Here is a 15,622-nt window from a genome sequence, read left to right on the forward strand (position 1 = left end):
CACTTTCTAAAATATTACGTAGTGTACTAATTACTTGTGCCGAATACCAATCTCCTATCTTCAATACTAAGGACGAGAAAAATATTTTCCTCTTCTGAGAATATTTCCAGAATTTCCCAAATATACTATATAAATTTCAAAAATTTCTTGACATGTCCCTAATTATCGTGGGATCACGATTCATACGCCATTCTCTTTAGAATAGAGCAGGCATCCAGATTGTATTACCCTCATCTCCCTAGGATGTTCCTAAGAAGGTTACAAGTAAGGAAAATAGTGATTTTTGCAGAAAACCCCCTTTTTCCCCGTTTTGGGGCCCTCTGGCGCGGCCCTGGATTAGCATAGAGATCTGGAAATAACTTTAAAAAATATTACTTATGGTAGTAATTACTTGTACCAAATGCCAATCTCCTATCTTCAATACTAAGGGGGGGGGGGATATTTTCCTCTTCTGCGAATATTTCCGAAATTTTCCAAGGATACTATACAAATTCCAAAAATTTCCTGACGTGTCCCTAATTATCGTAGGATGATGATTCATACGTTGTTCTCTTCAGGATCGAGTTGGTTTTCAGAAAGTACCACTCAAATGTCTCTATCATGTAGCCGAGCTGAGCAAAAATCGCAAAAGTGGGATTTTTGGTCAAAAATATTCCTTTTTTACCCTTTTGTCCCTCTGAACCCCCCTTCTATGTTGACGAAGAGATCCGAAAAAAAATCTCATAAAAGCTAATGGGTCCACTGATTGTTTATGGAAAATGTTATGATTCTAGGTTTAAAGAAAAGCTCAACAAAAAATGTTGAAGTTAGACCTCAGGAGAAAAAAGGGAATTTGTAAATTGATGACGTCATAGCCGCCTACGTTCTGACGCTCGGAAGCGTATAGACCCTTCCAAGTCTTTCTTGAATGCCTCCTCTCTTGGAAAATAAAAAAACAACCGGAACTAAATAGCGGTCGAAAACTACCAAAAAACTTGAAAGGGTTAATGGCCACTAGTTCACACATTGCCGCAATCAGATATGTTGATGCTTTGGGCGCAGACTCCCCCTTTAGCCTTTCAGTAAAATAAATGTTAGTCAAATCAGTGGTGATTTTAGGGGGTTGTTCAGGAGGAATATTCCCCCGCAAACATATCTCTGATCATGTTCACCGTGGCTTACCAGTATTTTTGCTACTTTCACCCTCCGTGTATTCAAAATCCCCCGGGGCAGGATTATCATAATTTCTGGATATTTTTAAGAATGATGTGTGTTTATTAAGAAGTTAAGAAAAGTTTAATCTTAAGTTCCAATAATGCTTATGCTCATTTTCTATACTTAAAAAATATTTTTATATTATTGTCGAAATTATTTTCCTGAGTAGGCCTAAAGTATTCTTGCGAAGAACACGTCATCGCTATTGATTTTTTCATAAATATCAGCACAAGACAGAATTGCAAGCCAAACACTTGACCAAACACAGCGAAATTTCCCGGTCTTCCATTTTCCCTAAATTTTCGGGCATTAGTTAGTCCCAGACAATTTTTCGGACCAAGCTTGAATCTAGGACGTATGGTAAGCCTACCCGGGAGAAACCTTGAAATCATCACTAAGTTTAATGAAGATGAAAAACGGAAATAAATCTATTTCCTCGACAGTGAATATACAGTGTAGCATATGTTCTATACAGTCGGTTTGTATATACATTATGATGAATCTACACACTAACGGATCCAGAAGCATCGTTTGGTGGAGGCAGATTGCTTCCTGGACAAATAATGTATGTTTTAAAAACGTAAGAGTTCAATTCAGAACAACATGGTGCATTATTTTATACAGTGTGTTTCAAAACAACACCGCCAACGTTTGGAAGGCAATTCCTGAAATAGGGTTGCCATATTACCTGATTTTAGCGGATACTACTTGATTTTCAGGTCTTATATTCGTCTCCCGCTTAATCATCTCTTAATCACGTAAAACCACCCGCTTTTTTTGGATTAGAGAAAAATCTAAGACTACTTTGTTGATAAAGTGTTGTTATATTCAACGTAAACCGCTAGATTTTTTTGTCAATCTCAATCGCGAATGGACAGATGACAGAAACAAGATGAATGTAGAAACTGCCAAATTATTACCACTGGTTTTGTACAATATGAAAGACGTATCATGCGTAGAATTTTATGATATATTATGCAATCGAGATTTTTTAAAAACAGTTAAAGGGAATGAAAAATGTAAAAACATTTGGCATAATCATACAACATTTTGGTTCAACCCATGAATACTAATATATGATCTCATGGGTGCGTATTTCTTTGATAACATTCTGTGCAGTTCAACTGAACAAGTCTATGTTGTTACGTAATCTATATGTTCAACTAGTCTTTATATATTCAGAAATGATTGCAAATTGAACTACGGTATCCTTAGCATTTTGTTTAGATTAGATTCATTATTAGCAATTTTTTCTTTTAAAATGTTTATACTGTATTTCATATATTGTGAAACTGTGGTAATTTCGTATGTTAGTATGATTTCAAGTAGTAATCTTTGAAAATGATTAGAAATTTTATAAGAGATGGACCAAGATTCCTAAATATGTTTTAGCTTTCTTATGATAAAAGTTTAGAAATTGTTTTGTATTTTTTAGAGAGAAAACCGTATGAGCATCTGCCATATATCGCTTTTTTTTAAACAACTTGATATCCTTATTAGAGATATCTTACTGTAATACTTACTTTACAATTCCAGACTCACATTTGTTGAACTTAATAAAACATTAAAGGCAAAAACTAAATTTGCTTTACTTTAGTTTTGTTAGAAAAGTACATTGGAAGTGTCACTTAACAAAGAAATCACTAAAAAAAAGTTGTCAAGAGGATCGTCAGTATTTTTAATACACTAGTTCACATCAGTACTTACGGTTTAGAATCCCTCGCTCTTCTAATTTCAAAATATGGCAACCCAAAGTTATCGTCGGATGCCACATACAAACAGACAGACAGGACGGCCTGTAATAGAGAGCTTTGTACCCAAAATTCTCAAGGTTTGTTTCACGAGAATCTCAAATACTCGAAGGCATCCGAGCGCCGGATAGTAAATTTTCGATACGGGAGTTTTTTAAGTCTTCAGCCTTATGTAATTTCCTTACCTCTACCTATATCAGTAGCTGTCTCTATACAGAACTTTAAATTAAACCCTCGAAATCATATGTAAAATTATTTTTTTTGCCTGTCCCGTTATTGGCGCAATCGGCAAAGTGAATACTCGTATTAGTAGACTAATGGTGTCTTGGATTCCAATTCCATTTAGGTGATGCAAGTTTTCTTTTCCTTTTTCTCTTTTCTGACAGACTGCTTAAACCTTGTACAGATCTGTGGGGAAAAAACTTTTCTTTCACTTCATTGCTAAGGAGAGAAGTTTTAAAATGAACACCCTGTATAAATGTAATACATATTATATACAACTATGATAAATTCGAATACATTGTTTCTTCCGAACACTCCGATAATCCCGAACTTTTCAAAATATTCAAGCGACCCGACAAATGCAATCATATTGATATATTTCTGTATTTGCTGCTTTAAAACAATTCGAGACTCTCAAACAGTTCGAGTGTCTCGAAGTTGTCTAATGTTTCTTACATTTCAAGTGCCTCGAACACTTCGAGAGTCCCGAACATGTCGAGAGTCTCGAACATTTCGAGAGTCTCAAACATTTCGAGAGTCTCAAACATTTCGAGAGTCTCAAACATCTCGAGAGTCTCAAACATCTCGAGAGTCTCAAACATCTCGAGAGTCTCAAACATTTCGGGAGTCTCAAACATTTCGGGAGTCTCGAACATTTCGAGAGTCTCGATCATTTCGGGAGTCTCGATCACTTCGAGAGTCCCGAACATTTCGAGAGTCTCAAACATTTCGGGAGTCTCAAACATTTCGGGAGTCTCGAACATTTCGAGATTCTCGATCATTTCGGGAGTCTCGATCACTTCGAGAGTCCCGAACATTTCGAGAGTCTCGAACATTTCGGGAGTCTCGAAAGTTCGATAATTCGATAAAATTAAAATTCTTTATCGATGAAACGGTTTTGAAATTTTATCGAATTGTTATCGATTATTCGATTATCGGAACAGCCCTATCCTGAGGTCGTCTTGGACTAGGGAGTTCACTTTTACCTAAACCCGAGGTCTCTTTGGACTAGGGAATCCTAACTACAGCCAAATGTCGCGAAGCTGTTATTGGGCTGTGGAGGTTTCCCGCAAGACTCTCCTAAAACAGTGCAGGTGCTCTGGAGGCTGCTTTGAGTAAAAGGGGCACCACGCAAAATACCTTTCTCCTTCATCTTGGTCGCTTAGAAGGACAGACTTGGTTAAATTGTTCTTTGTAAATTCAAAGATAACTGTATTTAGATTTTATAATAAAATTGGTGAAGGGGAAACATCCGGACAGTTATTGACTAGCTCAAAGACATTACAATATCAAGCTGTTTTTGTGTAACTAGTCAAACAAACGTACCCTACGAGCTATCTGCTTGATCTGTTAGTTTGAATTTGGCATGACTTTCAGTAGCGAGACTATATGAGACTTAGATCTACAACATGGGATCCGAACCCCGTGAGCTTCCGCCGGGAAGCGAACCCAGGTCTCTCACGTTAATGCCTCTACGTTGAGCATATAGGTACGAGGAAGCTCAGCAGTTATCCGAGAAACATGGAAGATGTATCTTTTATCTTTCTTTTAGGATCATATGATATCCAACTCCGTAGGAGTTATTTACAGAAATAATTAATTTCTTAATAATTTCCTAAGGAGAAATATACCTCAAAAAGGTAAAATCTGAACAAAACAAATACTTATATCAATAATCTGTTTAACAGATTCGACAATAGATCACTACCTTCATCAGACATCGGAAAGAAACAAAGAACAGAGAGAATAATTTATTTTTCTTTCTTTGCTTTCTTCTTTCTAAAGGGGGATTTTTGCGGTAAAAGAATAAAAAAAACTTAAAGAAAGGAAGCTTCTCTCCCTCCCTTCCTCTACTCTTATTTCGATGAAAAAAGAAAAGGAAGAAACAGTCTTCTCCCTGTCCCTTCTTTTCTTTCCACTCTGATGAACATAATGACAGGTGTTTGCTTTGGACAATTCTCCAGTTACCATCTGTTGGTCAACCTAAAGCAGGGCACACTTACCGAATATACGCAGGTTGGCAGCTCCTCTCTTACTCGTATTTGAAAGTGGAACAGTTTTAAGAATAATAGAAAGAAATACAGATATTCACGAAAAAGCATTTAAACCAAAAACACAAAAAATTCGTATCGTCAGGTTATTAGCGGTTAGTTGAACAGAGCTTACGAACCACTGAACCGCTACTTGAAAAGAATAGTATCATTGGCAATGATTTTGATTGCTGCTAACACGAAAAATTTTAGCGATATAACCACATAGACATCTCAACAATCATAGATTCATATCATGAGTCGAAATTTACGTATCTCACTAACAACTTCTATCGTGTATCTTGTTAGTGTTTGGATAATTTTGCGTCTCTCTTGGACATAACTCAGGACGCTGAAAATTCTTAAAATTGGCGATGTCCTACCTAGTTCGGGACGGACGGTAATCCTTGTCACGTAGGCTATTACCCAGTGGCGGTTTTAGAAGGTAGGCCGGGTAGGCACGGGCCTACTCAAAATTTTTGAAAAAATACATAAACGCTAAAAGATACAATTAAGAGTAAAAATATTTTCCACTATGTATATTAATGGTAGATAATTATTTAACAAATAGCATCAACCGCTACTATACAAGCAATTTCCTACTGTTATTAATCAATCAAATGTGCTTATGTATCCATAAGAGGGGAGCGGTCCTACCCAAAATTAAAATCCCAAAGACACCTCTGGTATTACCTCTTCATTTAAGTTATACGCAGTTAAGTTGCAGAGGAAGAATGAGTACTATCCAAATATTTCTAACGTAAGTCTCCTAGCTAATCAGGAAATAACAGAATACGGATTAATTTAATAACACAATGCTTTTTTGTTCTACTTTAATTTACAGTTCGTGAGAGTCAAATTATGGAACTTAATCTCACGCATTTCCAATTATAAGTAGAGCTCATATTTGACACAGATATGTAAATCCAATTACAATACTTTTTTTTTACACATATTACTACGTATTTAACATATTATTGTGAAATTAACTTATTACAAGTGTTTGCATATAGGTAGACAATGCCAGTTAATTAATAATTATTTCCATACATGACAAAGTGGTTCACTGCTGGTTTGAGTTCTTTATGTGGCACCCTTAGCAGAAAAGTTAGGAAGCGTTCTTTGCAAGTAGCACATATCCAAAGGATTTTTTTTTTTTTTTTTTAATGGAATCTTTGATAGCCGGACTCGGCTCCGTTTAACTTGCCTTGTACTTTATTTCTAGGTAACTACTGATCTGATCAGAACAAAGATTTAGAGGCAAATAGTCCATGGTCTAGGGAATAAAAACTGCTATATTTGGTTGCCGGGCTCGACCAGGAACAGGCTTGGCTCGGATCGGATCAGCTTTTAAGTGGTAATTTCTCGGTAACTACTGGCTGGATCTGAACAGAATTCGGTGAGCAAGTAGACCATCATCCAAAAACTGAAGATCGCTATATTTGGTAGCCGGGCTTGGAAAGGAACAGGCTCGAATCGAACATAGAGGCTGTGTTCTACAGCTTTGCATACACCAGGAGCCTCTGAGTTCGATTGTCTTGCTGTAGCATTTATTATCGATTTTGTGCAAATACATGAGAGATGAATTTAAGGGGTGTGTCATGGATCTTGAGGAAGTAATACTCCTAAGTTACTGAATGGAGCATATGCAAAATCAAAAAAGTGGAATAGCTCCGTGTAGAAATGGCGAATAAATTGAACAATCAAGAGTGACGAGCCTGACACTTGTGACCTGGGCGACCGTTCTTTGTAGTACATTATAAACTGAGAAAAGTTACCACAGCGACTGACAATGATACTTAACAGTCCTATGTGGCTTCGTAATATTGTAATAGGTTGAAAATCGATTAAACCTGACCAAATGTTAAAATAAGGCATGCTTACATCCTGCAATTAGATTACAGAACCCTCTTCCACACTTCGTGATTTTGGGGAAAGCTCTCAATAATGAAATAAAATCAACTTGTTCCAAATGAATATTCGCAACAGTTTTCAAGTAGGACTTACATATACGACCTTCTGAAACAACTGCTCCCCTCCCGACGTTCATTTCTACCCAAATTGCTAAGACCATGAGCAGAGAGTGAAAGTACTGCGGTAGCTAAGCCCCGCCCCTTTGGGTTAAGAAGTTCACAACTGCTGCCCTCAACAGGTATTCTACATTAGAAATTCCTAGCAACTCATATCCCGTTATGTTTGTGGTCACCACCTGCTCCCTCCATCTTCCCGTCTGAAGACAGGGTTCCAACTGCATACAAAGGATATAATTTTTGACAACTATTGTATTTTATTCTCTTTCAAATACTACAAATCGTACAAGCAGGGTAGGGTCGGATTAAGGAAGAGGCTTAGGGGGGGCTGTAGCTTCGGTCCTCCATTCTGATCAAAATCTCAACTGGCTGTCTAAAAACAATCATACTTTTTCTTTTTTTACTAATCATCATAAGCTAAAATATATCACATAATAAATAAATTATTATTAATAGTGCATTAAGTTTTTTTATTAACATAAAATAAACAAAAATAATCAACACTTTATTTGTATACATAACAATAATATTTATTAGAAAACTATTTTTAACTGGTCTAAGATTCAAAAATATAGTACCAACTAGTTGTAACAAACAAGGGCATTTACAAATATAAAAAGACAGATTTTATAAACCAAGTTATCATTCTTTTGGAATCATTCAACAATCATTGAACGATCATTCATTCGTCTTCCACTATTTCGGATTCACTTCGTTCCATTCAGAGCTTCAACAAGAAGTCTCGGAGTAGTTGTCGTCAGAACATTAAAAAAAAGAAATGAAATCTGAGTTTTACGTCCCACGGTTATGCCGCCAGTTAGGCTAAAGGAGACAGTGATGATGAGTAATGCATGAAATGGTAGAATGAAGAAAGTGGGAGGAAACGGGAGAACCCCGAGAAAAGGAACGCACACGGTGTTTGTCCACCACAAAGTTCACTTGGCGGTGACTGGGATCGAAGTCAGGACATTAAGTATAAACTCAGAAAGAAAGTATAACTTACGTATGGTATTGTATGACAGGTTAAAATTATCTATTGCCAATTTACACGTTTTATAGCAATTGTATGCTTCTTTCTTTTCGTGTTTTATTTGTGTATTAACCTATATGTAATTGTTTCTTTATTCTAAATATTAATTAATTACATTATACATTCTTCTTATTATTTCTATTGACTCTTTTTTTTTATTCTACTATGTGTCACATCTAAAGAAAATGTCATAAATCATTTGGGTAATGGTCTCCTTGTAACAGGCAATACACTGTAACTATAATCTCACTATACTACCCGCTCCATTATTGTTGTATGCTAATACACTTTACCTATTTCACTGTTATGAATCAATTTAATATTAATTATGTTAAATATGACCAAAAATATGAAACGTATACACTTAACTTTCACAGAAATGTATTAGGCGAAGTAAGAAGAGTCTTTTTCTTTTAAGCCCCGCACCTCTACATGGGTTAATCCAGCTCTGCATACAGACAGTTAAGAGCTTATATATTGTAACAACTGGGTGTGTATTTTAAATAGTTGTGTGTATAGTAAATAAAGTAGAACCTGACTCGAATAATCAAGAGGTTTACAGAAATTGTGCAAATTTCCTCATTTTCTCCACTAAATTTACAGGGTATCTCGAAGGAGAATCCAAAAATCATTTTGTTTCCCCCTAATTTTCTTACATCCCATTGCTCAGACCCAGAGTGCGAAACCATAACAATTGAAATGGGATAAAGGTGTACGCTTCGCAATAGAATCCTTCAATTTTCGATATAGAGAGTTCATATTAGGAAGGCCAAAATTTTCCGGAATACAGATTCCGGAAAATTTATTTTTCAGAATCGAAAATTTCACTTTCCGGATTTCAAAAAAAAATTACTGAATTGGGAAAAATTCCAGATTTCTTTCCGAAATCCGGATTCCGGAAAGTAAAAATTCCGGAATGGGTCATTCCTACTTCATATATTTGAACGTCCATATTAAACTAGGTAAGATAATGAATACTCTAACAACTATTTCACTCTAACTATATGTGAAATGCATGGTAATTACACATCAGTTACTTAATATGGAAACTTCTGACAATAGTTTTGCAGTAACTTCTTAAATAATTCTCACATCATATTTGCAAACTTCTATTTTATTCATCCCCAGTAATTTATAAGTGGGAGAATTTTATTGAAAAATATTAAGTACGGGAATGTCCCATCCCTTCAGTTTTTCGTACCCTCCCATTGTCAATATTAAGCAATGATCCCAAATTTAAGGCACGCGCCCCTGCGGTATATGCACAAGACAAAAAATAATTATACAAATGCATCTCAAATCAAATCCGGGAATACGTAAACTAACGCATGTATAATATCAAGGGGCCATGGAGCAGTGACGACGCTAAAGGGAGCCAAGGGGTGCTCCCACATCTCCGTGGATTCGGTGCCCCAGGAATATTATACTGGAATGTCATTCAAGGAATATAAATTATACAAAAAAAAAAAAAAAAAGAAAGAAAGAAAGAAAGAAAATCAGCTGGGCCCTCCCACAAAAAAATTCTCTGCCACTCCGCTTGCTGCCATGGATTTTGCAGTTACAAAGAAGAGTTAGGTTACAAGAGACTCACAACTAAGATTTAGAGGGATTCACACTTTACGAGAGAAATTACTTAACACTACTCATTTACTAGTGGTCTATGACCCTTTTGTGACCAATGGATTTATTCATTTCAGACTTAAACGCCTGTTGATATAGGATTGTCTAGCGGCATAAGAATAGAATTTCACTTTGATATTATATTTTATATATATATATATATATAGTGGCGGATCCAGGATATGATAAAGGAAGGGGCTAAACCATAGTTTACCGCTTTATCCAGTGTAAAGCAGGATTGAAGCCCATTTTATCCAGTGTATACCTGAGCGTCAAGGGGGGGGGGAGGCTATAGCTCCCATTGCCCCATTTAGATCCGCTACTCTCTCTCTCTCTCTCTCTGTATATATATATATATATATATATATATATATATATATATATATATATATATATATATATATATATATATATATATATATATATATATATATATACAATTTATTGAATGCATGTGTTTCCCGAACTCAGGAGAGGCAATTTTCCCCTGCCCTCCGCGAATCACGACCCTTTTTACTCCAAGAAGTTGACAGTGTTAATTTAATACAGTCTCATTCCACACGGTAAGTGGATATTGCCAGGGCCGGCGAGAGGGGAGGGCAGGAGGGGCCAGAGCCCTGGGGCCCGAGGCCCCAAAGGGGGCCCGGCGGCCGAGGATAAAGAATTACTAAATGTTGTATATTTTTACTCAGTTCGCTTCCAATCAGTGCGCTCTTTGTGTAACAATTTTTGTGTACTGTGGTCTTGCAAAGAAATGACAGATGACAGAGCCAAGAACAAGCAGCTTCACTAGTCCAACGATACCCAAAAGATTTAGGAGATGATCTTTCTGATGAACTGCATAGCCTGAAATTGATATATTCGGCCAATTTTGGTGAGAAAACGCTTTCACCATGGGATCTCCTAAATAACATCAAAACTTTGAATCTAGAAACTTTATTTCCAAATCTGACAGTGGCCCTTCGTAAATTCGCCACAATCCCTGCTACCGTTGCTAGTGCAGAGCGCTCTTTCTCTCTGTTAAATAGAGTAAAAAATGTTTTACTCCCTACAATGTGTCAAGACAGATTATCAAGCTAAGGCTTGTTGGCAGTGGAGACAGAACTTATCAAGTGTACCAAACTGGATGCTCTCATTGATGAATTCGCCCTGAAAAAGGCCAAAAAGGGAATTTTGTTGTAACTATACGTAGAAAAGGATAAATTGTAACTGTAACAGTTGTCTAGTAGTAATACATATAATAAATTTCTCCTACAGACAATTACTATTAATATCATATTATTAATCACACTATAATTAACTTGAGCAATATTTCATTGAAGTAACTAAATTAGGCCTAATGCCTCTAGTTAAGGAAGACTAACTGCATAGCTTACTTCTATATAATTATTTATAGCAACAATTTGTGCAAAGATTTCATAGTACAGGGTAGGTTGGATGGTTGAGAACATTTACTTTCTCAGCTTTTATTAACTATCTAATATGTTCTTTTTGTATTTCCTTCACAAATTAGTGTGTTTGAGCATTTGATTGAGCATTAGGGGAGAACTTTTGCTATTACAAATAGATAAGTTACTTTTTTTTCTATATTTTGATACCATTATATTTAAATATATAATTTTTTTATTCATTTTAGTTTTGAAGCCTTCAAAAATCTTAGAACCAACATGTATAGGGTCTAACCAAAATCATAAATAGTGAATTAATTAGTTTTTTTTTTTTTTTTTTTTTAAGCGAACAGTGAACTTAGGCTAGGTTCAGAGTTCTTATTATTCACTTATTTGGAGATATAGCAATACTGTTTAACATGTAAATTAAACGCATTAATGGTCTAATAAAGAGTTCAAAATAAGTCTTAATGTTCATTTTAGTTTACCTCCGTCCAAAGTGGTAAGTACGTAAAAAGTCATTTAAGGGGCCCGGGATTGCTCAGCCTCGGGGCCCGCGACCGCTCTCGCCGGCCCTGGATATTGCCAAAATATTGTATGGAATCTGCTGACGGAAAGTTATATAATAGAAACAGATTCGTTCTTTCCACGACAGACTGAATAATTCACATTATTTTACATAGTTAATATGGTAAACAACCAATTTCAAAATTTTGGTTTCACTACAGTTCAACATTTACAAAGGGATTTAGGATTTTGAGCTCTGGGCTGTCGGCATCTAGGGCCATCTAGCCCGTCAAGGATAAGGGATGACGTCCCTCGGCGAGCACACTATCCGGGGAAAGGGAAGAAAGAAAGCGGCCTGGGACCTATAAGGTAGGTACCGTACCACCCTAGCATTTGCCTGGTGTGAATGAGGAAAACCCAGGAAAACTTCATTTAGGGTGGCTGCCCTGAAAAAGCGTTTTACATTTTATCAACCGAGTGCCCCCGGGAATCGAACCAGGGACCGCTCGCACCGAAGGCGAGAGCGTTAGCGGTTTACAAAGTATGGTAGCCTCATATAAAGAAGTTTGTTCTCTCCCTGAAAGAAACACTATTCATTTCATGGATTCTTTACGTCCACCGTCTCTGTTCTTTCGTATCCTCAATATTGGCTTGTGTTATGCTGACGCTTCGATGATAAGTTAAACGTTATCTGTTAGTAGCACGAGCACTAGTAACCACAGACATCACTCTTTCTGTGAACTGTTACCAAAGTTTTCCGACTGGAAATGTTACTGGCACGGCTATTATACTATAAAACCATAAATTCAATTTTCGTGGGCGGAAAGTAGTGCTCTAAATAAGGTAGGTGGTGGCTGCTTTTCGAAAAATGAAATCTGAGTTTTACGTTCCACAGTTAAGCCAGCTAGGCTAAAGGAGACAGTGATAAGAAATGAATGAAATGGTAGAATGAAGAAAGTGGGAGGAAACGGGAAAACCCGAGGAAGCCCACGCACACGGTGTTTGTCCACCACAAAGTTCAGCTAGCGTGTGCTGGAAATGAACTCGGGACCCAAGCCGCTTTTCAATCCTTTTAATTGCATGTACAGTATGTACAGGACTGTCTCTACCTTGTTCACAACACGTTCATTTGCAAGAGAAGACGGCGAAAAAAGACTTCATAACAGAGCAGAAAAGATAGAATGGGTACTCGTTTCTGGTAGCCTGACACAAGGAAATGATTGGTTGGATTGGAATTTAGAATCACCAAGGTTATATCGCTTAACGTGGCACTCGAACCACTATCTCCCACCGGGAATCGAATTTGGATGTCCCGCGGCGAAGTCGCGTACGCTAACCAAATAGCCACGATGGAGCGAAGCTCTGACTCAAGAAAATGTTGCTTTAGTTTCGATTTCGAATAGAAGATATATTCTGCTTGCTATGGTAACACTGCAGATTTGGCAGGTTTTTGTATTACGGATTGAATTCCATAGCCACATAGCACAGAAAAGTCCCAAAAACTTGACCTGAAATGGACCGAAGGGTGGCCGAGTTTATGAAAATAGCGGGTTATAGGGAATGGGATTAAAAAAGAATAAGCACGAGCATTTCCTCAGAAAATACAGTACTGTATTTGTTTATATTGGAGAATACAACCAGGGGCGGATTCAGGACCAACTTCTCGGGGGATGGTTTGTTGTCATACTGCTACTTTTAAGGGCTCCAAACTTTGGGATTGGTTTTATTTATATATATATATATAAAATAAGAAAGTTTTCTCTTCTGGGGGGATGGCGATCGGCCCGATCGCCCCCCTGGATCCACCCCTGAATACAACAGAGAATAAACTGTCCAATTGCCCTTAAACAATGAAAAAGTACGTACTTTATGAAGGCAAGGAGCCTTTACTTTATATGAAAATGAAAATTAATGAATACAGACTGTACAGTAATTTACCTGATAAGACAGACCTCAGAAAAATACTTGAACGTTATTGTGCGTTTTTTTTTTCTGCCAGGGTGTGGCCAAGTTATCCGGACCCGGGTTATCGAGTACCGAGATTTAGGGACTCTACTGTACCAGAATTTATTCCAGGTATAACTCTGGATAGGCTTGGACCCCCTTTCTCCTCAAAGCTAAGATATATATATTAAATTTGGATTATACGTCATTCGTGTATAACACATCCTTTAACACATGGTGTCTAAGTGCATCCCTTTTTTTCATTTTGATTTTGCCCCTGCCCCCCACATAACATTCTCCAGAAGAAAACCCTGGTGTCTATTATTATAATAAAATTTTGCTTTATACAGTGGAATTTGTTAGCAGTGGACTGGCTATTGAATCTGGGACATTTTAATCAAATAGCTACTAAGTAAAATTATGATTGAATTCGAACCCCTAACATCAGTGATGGTTGTAGGAGGTGAAAACTGGGGACAGCTAGAACCCAGAAAGTATATCATGAATTTACTATAAGCTTTCAAAAATATATAAATAATAGCTTAAATTATTTTTGTCATTCAAAAACTGGGGGGCTAGGCCCCCCGGCTCTGGGTTAGATTCACCATTGCCTAACATAGTAGTTTCTAAATCAGCGGATAGTACAACAAACCGTAGATAGTTTACGCAGTTTTTTTTTTTTTTTTTAAACAAAAGTCATCATAAAGTGGGCGTTTCCACTTCAGAGCAAACATTTATATGACAAAAAAGAGCCCTAGTGCAGCAATTAATTTATATTCAGCGACAGGAACAGATGACAAGCGTATTTAGGAACATCTGTCAACATGAAGGCCTGAGTGCCTCCCTCACACAGCACAGAGGTTAGAGGCAGAAGCCCCGACAAAGGTCACTGACCACTTCCCTCTTGAAAACAAAGCTATTAACGGTTCAACTGCACAATGAGTTTCAAAACAACAAAAAAATATCATCCACAATGAAAAAGCGAAACTTAACAAAATCATGTTATAAATCATACAAACATCTGAAATTTAAAATTCTCTTATAAACAAAAATAAAATTACTTACCGCTATATTCAGCGAGGGAGAGTTTGGAACAATTTTGGAACTGGACCAAAACGCAACAAGTAGCTTTAAAACTTGGGAAAGAGTTCCGCTGGATCCTAAACTTTGAAAAGCTTTGTTCACTATAAAGACACTTTGCGTTAAATGAAAAGAACACAATGCACAGAAAATATCACGAAACGACTGTAGCCCTCAATATTAATTAACATTCACAGTAAATAAATCACACATTGAATGTTCAGTTAAAAGAACCGTTCACTGTATTTTAGAAATAAAATTTCACAAGCGACTACTGATCAAAATTGTTATCTTTTCCTTACACAAAATTTAAAATATGATCATAATTTAAGTATTGTATGTTGTGGAAGGTTTTTACATTCCTTCCCTTTAAGCTTCCTGCGCGAATGAATGCCGCCTGTTGAATGCGAGGGAGCAACACGAAGAACATAGAAGCCACAGAAAAGCAAACGAGAACGCGGCCGATCATTGTTTATATCATAAGGCGCATGCGTCGATTTTTTCTTTCCCTCAAAAGAGGAGACCAGCTCTTGTCATTCCATATATCTGTAACAGCGCTTCACTCATTTGAAATACATTTTGTCTTTTTCTATAGAATTACTAAAACAATGCCTGCTTTCCCTCTTCTGAAGAAAAAAGCACAACAAGCAATAGAAAGTACAGTTAATTGAACTCCGTTACCTGCTGTTTGTAAAGGGACAAAAGGGCTTGGTAAAGGGATAAAATTTGGATGCTATCTCATTATGTAATTGGAGACTTGGTCAAGTTGTTGTAGGAAATTCACGGTCTCAAAAACCCAGGAAATATAGATAGGATTCAACACATA

General features: G+C 36.8%; 1 protein-coding gene across 3 annotated transcripts in view; it reads right to left on the minus strand.

The window, feature by feature from the left end:
- The window catches only part of LOC145682379 (sodium/calcium exchanger 1-like), a 296,233-nt gene extending 281,000 nt beyond the window's left edge, over positions 1–15,233 (minus strand). For 2 of the 3 annotated variants that reach the window (XM_081753971.1, XM_081753970.1), the window contains exon 1: positions 14,782–15,233. The gene's annotated coding sequence lies outside the window, so the exon portion shown is untranslated. The remainder of the gene's footprint in view (positions 1–14,781) is intronic. The other variant, XM_081753969.1, reaches the window with a different exon arrangement.
- Between the last annotated feature and the right edge of the window lie 389 nt (positions 15,234–15,622).

The sequence above is a fragment of the Thermobia domestica genome, chromosome 3 (assembly GCF_964235325.1).
Source record: "Thermobia domestica chromosome 3, izTheDome1.hap1.1, whole genome shotgun sequence".
NCBI lineage: Eukaryota > Metazoa > Arthropoda > Insecta > Zygentoma > Lepismatidae > Thermobia > Thermobia domestica.